The 11,963-nt window shown below is 52.8% G+C and overlaps 1 non-coding gene across 1 annotated transcript; it reads right to left on the reverse strand.

Moving 5' to 3' along the window:
• Positions 1–1,962: 1,962 nt before the first annotated feature.
• On the reverse strand, positions 1,963–2,033 carry trnag-gcc. Its single transcript has one exon. It is a non-coding gene; the product is annotated as a tRNA-Gly (tRNA).
• Between the last annotated feature and the right edge of the window lie 9,930 nt (positions 2,034–11,963).

The raw sequence follows: 11,963 nt of genomic DNA on the forward strand, positions 1-11,963 counted from the left end.
TCGGAGGAGCCACTGAAGAACTCTCAAACCCACAGAAGCTCCGGGAAGGTCACGGGTGAGCCCACAAGATTTTCCCCTCATCCGGGATGCGCCCACTTACACAGAAGCAATGGTGCTACTAAAGGGACAGTACATCAAGTCTGTGAATCATGTGTACGCCAGGCACCTCCTGGCCTCGACACGGCAAGTCCCGGGGGAATCTCAGGACGATTTCTTGCGGGCTCTATGGATACTCGGTAGGAACTGTAACTGCCAGGCAGTTTCAGCAGTCCAACACATGGAACTACTAATCGGAGACGCTTATGTCACGGGCATTAAGTCTACTTACGTTCGCCAGAGGCTATTGGAAAGGTACGCTCAACCTAGCAGAGACTGTGCAGCTTGCTAACTCCCTAGAGATGGCCTCCCATAATCTGGAGGCCTACACCTCTGACCGCGTGGCACCCTCGTGGGCATCGTGGGCCCCACCAGCCGTGCGGCAGCCGACCAACTCCGGAGAGCCCAAATGTTACTTTTGTGGCCTGAGCAAACATCCCAGGCAGCGCTGCCTGACGCGGAGCGCGACCTGCAATGGGTGTGGGAAGAAGGGCCATTTCATTTTCGTTTGCCAGGCCCGGTCAATCGCCGCTGTTTCCAGGCCCAGCATCGTTACACCACCCCCCCCCCCCCCCCCACGTGTGATCCAGGGGCGCCGCCATCTTCACAACCACAAGCCACATGCGGCCCGTGGGTGCCGCCATCTTTGATGTCGTCTGCCATGTGCGCCCCATGGGGGCTGCAATCTTTGGCACCATCTTGGACCGCGCCTCAGGACCCCTGCTCGTCTGGCCGTTCGCGAACCACCAACACCTCCGCCACCGCTGATCAGCCCGGGACCTCCCAACATCTTCCGCAGCTCGCCTCCATGATCCTTGATCAGTCTCAGCCCGCAACCTCGCGACAGCTACAATGACGGTAAAGATCAACGGGCACGAGACGACCTGCCTCTTTGACTCCTGGAGCACAGCAAGTTTCATCCATCCTGCTACGGTAAGGCGCTGCTCCCTCCCGGTACTTCCCGTCACCCAGAAAATCTCCCTTACCTCCGGATCACATTCCATGCAAATCCAGGGGTACTACATCGTGACCTTCAATGTTCAGGGTGCTGTTTGCAGCAACTTCAGGCTTTGCGTCCTCCCCAATCTCTGCGTTGCCCTGTTACTAGGTCTCGATTTTCAGTGCCACCTTCAAAGCCTTACTCTGAAATTCGGTGGACCCATGTCCCCCCCTCACCGCCTGTGGCCTCACGACCTTTAAGGTCGATCTGCCTTCACTTTTTGCAAACCTCACCCCGGACTGCAAGCCCGTCGCCACTAGGAGCAGACGGTACAGTGCACAGAACAGGGCCTTTATCAAGTCGGAGGTCCAAAGGCTTCTGCGGGAGGGGATCATTGAGGCCAGTAACAGCCCCTGGAGAGCTCAGGTGATGGTAGTGAAGGCTGGGGAGAAGCACAGGATGGTCGTTGACTATAGTCAGACCATCAACCGGTACACGCAGCTCGACGCGTACCCCCTCCCACGCATATCTGACATGGTCAATCAGATTGCGCAGTATCGAGTCATCATAGAATTTACAGTGTAGAAGGAAGCCATTCGGCCCATCGAGTCTGCACCGGCTCCTGGAAAGAGCACCTTACCCAAGGTTAACACCTCCACCCTATCCCCCTAACCCAGTAAACCCACCCAACACTAAGGGCAATTTTGGACACTAAGGGCAATTTATCATGTCCAATCCACCTAACTTGCACATCTTTGGACTGTGGGAGGAAACCGGAGCACCCGGAGGAAGCCCACGCACACATGGGGAGGATGTGCAGACTCCGCACAGACAGTGACCCAAGCCGGAATTGAACCTGGGACCCTGGAGCTGTGAAGCGATTGTGCTATCCACAATGCTACCGTGCTGCCCTTAAAGAGCTGCGATGCATTGGCCGGGAATCGAACCCGGGCCTCCCGCGTGGCAGGCGAGAATTCTACCACTGAACCACCAATGCAAAGTATTGCATTCTCCACAGTTGACATGAGGTCCGCCTACCACCAGCTCCCCATCCGCCCGGAGGACCGCCAATACACTGTGTTTGAAGCAGGTGGCCACCTCTATCACTTCCTTCAAGTTCCTTTTGGCGTCACCAATGGGGTCTCGGTCGTTCAGCAAGAGATGGACCAAATGATTGACCAGTACGGGCTGCAGGCTACCTTCCCGTACCTAGACAACGTCACCATCTGCGGCCACGATCAGCAGGACCACGTCGCAAACCTCCAAATACTCCTCCATACCGCCAAAACCCTTAACCTCACCGACAATAAGGAGAAGCGCGTGTTCCGCACCAACTGCTTAGCAATCCTTGGCTACGTGGTAGAAAATGGAGTCCTAGGGCCCCCTCCTGGAATTTCCCCTCCCCCACTTCCCCAAGGCCATGAAACGATGCCTGAGGTTTTCTCATATTATGCCCAGTGGGTCCCTAATTATGCGGACAAGGCCCGCCCCTCATCAAGTCCACAGTTTTTCCCCTGACGGCTGAGGCCTGCCGGGCCTTCAACCACATCAAGGCAGACATCGCCAAGGCCATGATGTACACGGTCGACAAGTCCATCCCCTTCCAGGTGGAGAGCGATGCATCGGACGTAGCTCTGGCCGCCACCCTCAACCAGGCGGGCAGACCCATGGCTTTCTTTTCCCGCACCCTCCATGCCTCTGAAATTCGGCACTCCTCTGTCGAAAAGGAGGCCCAAGCCATTGTGGAAGCTGTGAGACATTCTTGGCCGGCAGGAGATTCACTCTCCTCATTGACCAACGGTCGGTTGCCTTCATGTTTAACAATACACAGCGGGGCAAAATCAAAAATGACAAGACCTTGAGGTGGAGGATCGAGCTCTCCACCTATAACTATGAGATCTTGTATCGCCCGGGGAAGTTCAATGAGCCCCCAGATGCCATGTCCCGCGGTACATGTGCACAAGTGGACTGACTCCGGGCTCTCCACAATGACATCTGCCACCCGGGGGGTCACCCGGTTCTTCCATTTTATCAAGGCCCGCAACGTGCCCTCCTCCATGGAGGAGGTCAGGTCCGTGACCAGGGACTGCCCAGTCTGTGCGGAGTGCAAACCGCAATTCTCCCAGCCGGACGGAGCACACCTGGTAAAGGCTTCCCATCTCTTTGAGTGCCTCAGCTTGGACTTTAAAGGGCCCCTCCCCTCCACTGACCGTAACGTGTACTTCCTCAATGTCATTGATGAGTACTCTCCTTTCCCATTCACCATCCCGTGCCCCGACATGACTTCACGATCATCAAGGCCCTGCACAGCATCTTCACTCTGTTTGGTTTCCCCACCTACATCTACAGTGATCGGGGTTCCTCCTTTATGAGCGACAAGTTGCGTCAGTTCCTGCTCAGCAAGTGCATCGCCCAAAGCAGGACGACCAGCTACAACCCCCAAGGAAACGGGCAGGTGGAGAGGGAGAATGGGACAGTCTGGAAGGCCGTCCTGCTGGCCCTTCGGTCTAGTAATCTCCCGGTCTCCCGCTGGCAGGAGGTCCTCCCCAACGCGCTCCACTCCATCCGGTCGCTCTTGTGTACTGCTACTAATGAGACCCCTGACGAACGTGTGTTTGCCTTCCCCAGGAAGTCCACCTCCAGGGTCTTGCTCCCAACATGGCTGACTGTTCCTGGGCCCGTCCTCCTCCGGAAGCATGCGAAGAACCATAAATCGGATCCCCTGGTCGAGAAAGTCCACCTCCTCCATGCAAACCCACAGTACGCCTAGGTGGCACACCCCGACGGGTGCCAGGACACAGTCTCCCCCCGGGACCTGGCACCCGCCAGGTCCCCACCCACAACCCTGGTACCGTTTCTCCCTCCCCCCCAGTTGCCTCCCTCGCCCCTGCAGCGCCCACCCCTCCACCAGCGAACCTCACCGCAGTCCACACCCCAGCAGCATCCATTCCCTCACCGGATCCACTACGGGGTGACGAAAGAGTCGCAGGTCCCGGAGTCGCAGGTGACCACATCGCCGCCCACACCACCACCAGGACTGAGGCGATCGCAGCGGAGGGTCAAAGCCCTCGACAGACTCAATCTGTAATGTTGTTCTTCACCCGCGCTGGACTCTTTTTTAAACAGGGGGTGAATGTGGTAAACACCACTGGTAACACACTACGCGTATTACGGTACTACCACTGTATTACAGGTACCACAGTAAATCCCAGTCTGCTGGCTCCTCCCAGCAGGCGCAGTATAGAAGTGTGTGCTCTCCTGCGCTGCTCCCATTCTGGTTTCAGCTGCAGGAGGCTCAACATCTTGTGCAACAAAGCCTCAATAGTTTCACCATTCCCGTCTCGTGGTTATTGATGGTGCATCAGGGAGCAACTGAACGATTCACATAAACAAGTGAACCTGCCGGCATATTCAAAGACGGTTAACAAGGCGAGTAATTCGGGTGATTTCTGCTGAATCCTTAGATCTTCATGCACTGAGAGACTCATTTCATGATACATTAATAGCACAGATCTTAGCCAATGAGAAAAGGTAGCTAGGTTACTGGACTGCAACAGCCAAACAGAACCTGCGAGGAATTTAAAAGAACAGTAATGTGTCAAAGAGAACAAAACTGTAACTGGAAGCAATGTGTAATGCTGACTATAATGTCTGCAAACTATATTCTAAAGACATGCACCAATTATACTGATAACAGTTCAATTGTTATTCGGGCTGTGCCATTTGCTAAAATATTGAGCACACGAGCATACTTGAATATGCCGGAGACCGAAAATAGCGTTGATGTGCACAGTAACATTCATAGTATATTTCAATGGTTAATCACAAAATGGGATAACCCCATTCTTTGGGCATGGGGCATTTGTGATTCATGACCTGCATGTGTCCTTTCAGTTTGGGGTGGACAACACATGGATTTGGCATATCCACCACATGTTCACTGATTGTAGATAGTTGGCCTGAGCTACTCCCACATTGCTCTCCTCTGCTCAACACTGCCTACGGCTCTGCGCTCATCAGGGGGAAACCAGGCAGTGCTGTCGGCAAACCACCGGCAGACAGCGTTCTCTCCTTAACGACAGACTGCCAACTGAAGGGAAGCTACTCTCCTGGGGTGACAGCTGCTGGTCAGTCAACTGGAAGGAGCACCGGGTCCAGATGGTACAGCGGACAAGGGAGGCATGCTCCCAGCTTTTAACAAAACTCTTCCTGAAGGCTCTAATGATTCAGTGTCTAGGAGGGAGACCCTTTTCTCCAGGATGGCAGGAAGCCCTCTTTGCACATTGCCAGGGCGTCTGACACCACGGACATAGCAGCAGGGCTGGGCAAAGTACAATGATCTTGCACGGGTGGTCAAGGTAACTGAAATAATCCTCACTTTGCACCTACTCTCATTGGCCCCTCTTTCTCTCTCTCTCTCGAAATGCTTAGTGCCTCCCCAGATGCTCCTTTTCAATTTGGGGCCATTGTAAACAGGGGCCAAACCAATGGGGATGTTGAATCTCTTCAGGAGTACACTCTTTATAAGCTTCTGTGCACTGTGAGCTTGAAAGTTTGTCTTGCGGGCGTGGCTGGCTGGTCCCTTCTCTAATTGCCCTTGAACTGAGTATCTTGCCAGGACTTGCGAGGCCACAGAGGACATTTAAGAGTCAAGCACATCACTGTGGGTCTGAATTCACATGTAGGCCCAGCCAGCACCAGGTAAGGGGCACCAATAAACAATGGTTTCATGCTGATCATTCGAGTTTTAATTTCCAGATGTTTATTGAATTAAAATTCCAATTTGCCACAGTGGGAATCGAACCCAGGTCACCAGAGCATTGCCCTGTGCCTCAGGATTGCCAGTCGAGTGACAATGTCATTACGCCACCTCGTCCCTGGGCATCACATACCGGCTCGATCGGGTGAGGTCGGCAGGTTTCTTTACGTGAAAGACGTTTGAAAAGCGGATGGATTTTCAGGACAATCCAGTAGTTTTATGATCATCGTTACGGATTGTGAAATACCAGGGGAGCGACCACACGGAAGTGAAGACTGTAAGAATATTTTACCCACTATATTACACCTCCTACACCCCGAAGTGTCTCCCACGCCCGGCCCAGGCCTGGGCCGGGGTCTTTATGCCGGTGAGGCCCCTGGCTTAAGGGTGTTGTTCCACCCCCTTATGTAAGGAGATCGTACTCAGATGATGCCACAGGGACTCTGAGGTTGCAGACTCTGTGGCCTCTGGTCCGGTTAGAGCAGCCCTCCCCCCCCCCCCCCCCCCCCCCTCCCCCCCACCCCCAAGTTCAACACGTCTTCCAACTCGACGGCAGGCTGGGGAAGATCATTTGCCTGCATTGCTCGGGGCTTTGAAGCAGTTGAGGCTCCTTCATTCAATGTTTTTAAGGTAAAGATAGATCGTTTTTTGAAGAATAAAGGGATTAAGGGTTATGGTGTTCGGGCCGGAAAGTGGAGCTGAGTCCACAAAAGATCAGCCATGATCTCACTGAATGGCGGAGCAGGCTCGAGGGGCCAGATGGCCTACTCCTGCTCCAAGTTCTTATGTTCTTATGTTCTTAAGTTCTTTCTCTTGACCGCCCACTGTTACGGGTCTGGAGGGGTGTAACGAGCTGGGGAGCGGATGTTGGGAGCCGAACGCCTGGGTGGTTCCACCGTGCTTGACCCGGCGGTCGTTATTCTATCCATTTCAACTGCTCTTGGCAAAGTCTATATGTCTGATTGTGGCTCTATCTCCCACATCTTCAAGAAGAAGGGCTTATAGAACAGTACAGCACAGAACAGGCCCTTCGGCCCTCAATGTTGTGCCGAGCCATGATCACCCTACTCAAACCCACGAATCCACCCTATACCCGTAACCCAACAACCCCCCCCTTAACCTTACTTTTATTAGGACACTACAGGCAATTTAGCATGGCCAATCCACCTAACCCGCACATCTTTGGACTGTGGGAGGAAACCGGAGCACCCGGAGGAAACCCACGCACACAGGGGGAGGACGTGCAGACTCCACACAGACAGTGACCCAGCCGGGAATCGAACCTGGGACCCTGGAGCTGTGAAGCATTTATGCTAACCACCATGCTACCCTGCTGCCCAAATCTCGTTGGGTGTCACAGGTGGTCGCTCTGGAGGAAGGGACACCACCAGTCGTAGGGGATTTGATCTGCCCTCGAGGACCTGTGAGGCTCGGCTGTGCACACCAACGTGCCTGTTCGATTCTTTTCCTTTGCACGGAGTACGAGACCAGCTCCAATCACATTACAACTGTACCTGGGATCCACAATGCCCTGTGGGCGAAATTTCACATGTAGACCGCATCACCCGCTATAAAATCCATGATGGGTCTGGATTGTTGTATTCCTGCTGGTCACGGACCTTTTCCACGATATCCGGCAGGACAAAGCATAACCGCCTGCACAGCCGGTGACCCATTAACAATTTTGAGGACGGTATTCTGAGGTCTGTTTTTGCATGCCGAGCTTAAATGTGTGCACTTCCTGTTGGCTAATCCGTTGGATGGCGGGTGGTAAGGTCCTACATGATGGACCCCTTTTTGCTTCAGAAAGCCAGAGAATTCCGCACTCGCAAAAGCTGAGCCGTTGTCCTCCACCAACACCTCGAGAAGCCCGGGAGCACTAAAGGTTTGTTTGAACCGCTCTGTCGGGGCTCGCCATGACATCGCCGTCCTGCGGTGGACATCCATCCACTTCGAATGGGCATCTGTGATCAGTAGATACATGGCTCCGTGAAAGGGTCCCATGAAATCCATGTGGCGGCGGGGCCATGGGTGGATGGAGCTGCAGGGGGTAGCTTGTCAACATTTGACTGGCACCGTGTACATTGTTTCGCTAAAGTTTCGATATCTGCATCTATTCCAGGCCTCCATACGTAACTCCAGGCCAACGTCTTTATCCTCAAGACACCCTGGTGTCCACTGTGGAGATCTTGTCAGGTTGCTCCCTGGCCTTACTCGGGCATGAGCACCCAGGAGTCCCACAGCAGGATGCCATTCACCACACTGAGTCCAGCCACCATTGTGGTGAACGCTCGCAGGCTCTCCGGGAGAGCGCGATGCTGAGGCCCATACAGGGCTATGTGGCAGACCCTGACCAACAGTGGGAGCCGTCTGTGTCCATGCCTTTACCTGGGCTGCCCCAACTGGCAAGGGGTCCAGTGCAAGGCTCCAATTACATCACCTGACGCACCTTCGGCGCACTGGTGGGAAACGGGAGTCAGCTGAGGTAGTCCCCGTGCGGAATTCTTGTTCCTGGACGATGTTCCAATACGTATTCATACACTGCCAAGAGCAGCGCCCAGCGCTGAATATGGGGGGATTCCCTGCTCCTCTTTAAACAAACCTAACAGGGGCATGTGGTCCATACGAGCCATAAACAAAATCCCATTGTCATACTGGTGGAATCGCTTTACCTCAAAAACCAAAGCCAAACAATTCCTTTTTGATTTGTTCATAGTTCCGCTCTGCCGCCAGGGTGTGTGACGAAAACACAATGAGCCGTTCTGTTTGGCCATCTATTCGATGCACGAGATCAGACTCGACGCTGTAGGGTGAGGCATCACTGGTTAACAATAAGGGATGGGAAGGGGTCAAAATGAGTCAGCAGCTGTGAAGGTGTGAGAGCCGCTGCTTCACCTCATCGAAAGCCACCTGTTGCGGTGGGTTCCAAAACCATCATTGGCCCTTCTTTAGTAACAGATGCAGTGGGGCCAACATGGTTGTAACATTTGGAATGAACTTGCAGTAATAGTTGATTAGGCCCAAGAAGGAGTGGAGTTCCGTCGGATCCTTTGGCCCAGGGGCCTGCCGGATTGCACTTACCTTTTCCTCCACTGGGTGCAAGCCATTCCAGTCCACCCTGTAGCCAAGTTCCAGCAAGTTCCGCACACATGAGTGCGGCCTCAACCGGGACCTGGGATTCATGTCGCATTACATTCATCCCCCACCATCTGGCCTGGGCTTGCAAAATCCTACCAATTGTCCTGGCTTGAGACAATTCACACCTCTTTAACCTGGGGTTACACCTATCTCTGGATCTGTAAAGACTTAATTACCTGCAAATGCTCGCATTCTAAGCATTGTCTGGCATCTTTGAGTTTGTCTCTTTTTATGTTTCTGGAACCTACCTCGCCATTCACCTGAGGAAGGAGCAGTGCTCCGAAAGCCAGTGTTTGAAACAAACCTGTTGGACTTTAACCTGGTGTTGTAAGACTTCTTACTGCAACCAAAGTAGACCACTTCTTTTGCGTGAAGTACACACGTTACGCACCGTAGGTGGACACTGACTGCCTCGAACCGACGTAGTACGTCCTCCAGGTTCTTCATGTGTTCCTGGTTGGATGAACTGCTGATCAATATGTTGTCCAGGTAAACTTCTACCTGCAGCAATCTCCGAAGAATATTCTCCATTACGCGTGAAAAATGGCACATGCAGCTGAGACTCCGAAAGGCCATCTCGTGTACTTGTGCAAACCCCTGTGTGTATTAAAGGCTACGTACTTTTGTGAGGCCGGGTCCAAAACTAATTGCAGATAAGCATGACGCATGTCGAGCTTGTTAAATGTACACACTCCACTCAGCCGCACGTACAGGTCTTCAATCCTGGGCACCGCGTAACAATCCAAACTTGATGCCCGATTTATCATCATCTTATTGTCCCCGTAGAGATGGACAAAGCCATCAGGCTTGATGACTGGCACAACCGGCGCAGCCCAATCCGCGAACTCCACTGGGCGGATGATCTATAATTGCTCCAGACGGTCCAATCCTGCATCCACCTTAGGCTTCAAGGCATAGTGGATGGGACGGGCTTGAAAATACCACGGCTGGGCCTTGGGGTCATGGGGGAGGTCCCTCAGATGGTGCCAAGTCCGTTTTGAAAAACACCTGGAAAATGCAACAACACCTGTTGCCAATCCAGCTGGAGGCACTTCATGCAATCCTGCCCCAGAAAGCTGGGCTCGATACTTTTACCACTGCCAATGGTAGGTTTGCTGACTGTGCCCCATACTCATCGAATAGAATCCCTACAATGAATAGAATCCCTAGAAGGCCATTCAGTCCATCGAGTCTGCACCAGCCCTTTGAAATACCACCCGACCTGGGCCCAAACCCAACTTATTCCTGCAACCCCACCCTAAGGGGCAATTATTAGCAAAGCCGACCTACCTAACCTGCACATCTTTGAACTGTGGGAGGAAACCAGAGCACCCGAAGGGAACCCACGCAGACACGGAGAGAATGTGCAAACTCCACACAGACAGTGACCCAAGGTTGGAATCGAACTCGGGTCCCTGGTGCTGTGAGGCAGCAGTGCTAACCACTGTGCCAACGTGCCATTCATTGGTACCTCCGAGGTGCCCGCAATCTCCAAGGGCTTCCGGGTATATGTTGTCACCCATGCGTCGGTATCGCACAAAACCAGATTACTCAGACTTTGGCCCCGGCATCGAGTTCAATCGCGATAGGGAACCCATTGATCTGGACTGTCACCTGGATGGGCGCCATCCACGGTGCTGAGATACGATAAAGGTGGCGCAGACCTAGTCTTCCACAAAATGGGCCCATCCCGGGACAGTCATCGGGGATGTAGCGGCGGGCAGGTGGGCTTCCCCGCCGATGCTCATTCCATCGGTTTCTTCAGGTACCAGTACGTCCATCCCGCAGGTCAGGAGTCTCTGGCATTAATTGAATTTAAATTCTGCCAGTTGCTGTGGTAGAATTTGAACTCGTGTCTCCAGCTCATTCAAGTGGGCTAGTTTAGCACAGGGCTAAACAGCTGGCTTTTAAAGCAGTCTAAGGCAGGCCACCAGCACGGTTCAATTCCCGTACCAGGTGTGTTGCACGTTTTACTATGGGCGTAAAACGCGTTTATTGGAGTGTATTAACACGCCTCCGAGTTCGACGTGTGCTTAACACTGCTAGGCTCTGTTCTATGTAATTATTTAGCTCTGGAGTCGCCAGTTGCCGTATAGGCAACGTCACAAGTATTCCAAGGTCAAATTCAAAGTAATAAAGACGATACACCGATTAGTAAAGTTCAAAACGATCAATATTTATTATACAGTTAATAATAAATACTCATGCACACACTAAGAGACTAAGCTATAACTAAACTTAAGCAAACAGAATACTTATCTAACAGGAACAGGCAAGGTCAGAGAACGAGGCCTTCGTCCTGGTTTTGTCTGCAGCCTTCAGCAAGCGTTCTGGTACTTGGGAGTCTAGTGGGCTTGGATCGCGTAGCGAGCGTTGAACTTACGGTTTCGGCGGCTGGTGCTCAACGGCTGGAGTCAGGATGCCAGGTGTCAGTCGGAGCCGGAGCACGGGTTTAACAGACCGGACAACACGAGGTCCCTATCTTTTATAGGGGTTCCGTTGTCCTTCCCTCTTCTCGGGCGGGCTCTACCTATTGGATCAATTTCTTATCGATACTGGATTAATTCCCCAATGCGAGGGGGTCTCCGTGATGGAGGGGGCGTTTCTTATGTCCTTTTGTTTGGAGGTTTCTGGTGCCTCGATGTCTGGGTCTTGATTGGAATGTGTCCATTCAGAACCAAATGTATCTATTGTGTGGGTGTTCAAGTCTGATGGCCTCATTAGCATGCAAAGCGTTTTGCCATTTGCACCTAGCTAAGGTTTTTTCACCTGAGCCCAAACTGGTTTCTGCTGCTGCAGAATGCAAACTGCTCTTTGCAGACTGCTGTTCTGGCTGAACTGTCTGTTTCCCAGCAGCCTTCCATTTTAGTTTGGCTCAGTGTCCATTTTGCGTGGCCAGCATGGCTACATTCCCTCCTTGTGATCCTCACAATCATACTATTGTGAAGGATCACCTATGTACTTTGCCTCCTTGTGTTCTGACCTCTTGCCAGTTCCTGTTCTACTCTGTTCTAAACTATGGGAAGAAGA

This window comes from Scyliorhinus canicula, chromosome 10 (genome assembly GCF_902713615.1).
Source record: "Scyliorhinus canicula chromosome 10, sScyCan1.1, whole genome shotgun sequence".
NCBI lineage: Eukaryota > Metazoa > Chordata > Chondrichthyes > Carcharhiniformes > Scyliorhinidae > Scyliorhinus > Scyliorhinus canicula.